A 610-nucleotide genomic window follows, 5' to 3' on the forward strand; every position below is an offset into this window, starting at 1 on the left:
AAAGCAACATACAAGACGGCTCTATTTGGCAAAACCGACTGACCATATGATTTAAACCTCCGTATACCTACACATTGGGAATACAATTTGGTGCAATGATGGTCAAACACATATCTCTATTTTTAGAGATCATTTGCCCATCCCAATAACCAGGTTTATGGTACACTCAACAGCCGCATACCAGCTGCAGGTTCTTGCCTCATCAAACCTGAATCTACTACCATACCACACCGTACATGCCCAATCTCGTCCGATCTTGGAAGCAATACGGTGTTGGGCCTGGTCAGTACTTAGGTGGTTGACCACTAAGGAATACCTGGTGTTGTAGGTTTTTCTTGACGGCAATACTCTGGCTATTGCACTAACCCTTAAAAATTAATACCTGGAGGGCAATTTTTGGTTTTGCCATAATCTAACGCCTTTGCCTTATATATATGTTTTCACCTATATATTCACAGTCGGAATTCCAAACCAATGTTTCACTTTGTTCAGTCATATTTTTAAACAGCAATTTTGTGTGTACTTTTATTTTATTTAAAAATAATTAAAGGTTACGTTTTAATATCTACCCCATTATGCATAATCTCAATTACAATTGTTTCCAAGAGTG

At 38.0% G+C, this 610-nt stretch overlaps 1 pseudogene; it reads left to right on the top strand.

Annotated features, from left to right (window-relative positions):
- Nucleotides 1-212: 212 nt before the first annotated feature.
- Nucleotides 213-331, top strand: LOC134939026 (5S ribosomal RNA; annotated as a pseudogene).
- The last annotated feature ends 279 nt before the right edge of the window (nt 332-610 follow it).

Source organism: Pseudophryne corroboree, chromosome 6, assembly GCF_028390025.1.
Source record: "Pseudophryne corroboree isolate aPseCor3 chromosome 6, aPseCor3.hap2, whole genome shotgun sequence".
Taxonomy (NCBI): domain Eukaryota; kingdom Metazoa; phylum Chordata; class Amphibia; order Anura; family Myobatrachidae; genus Pseudophryne; species Pseudophryne corroboree.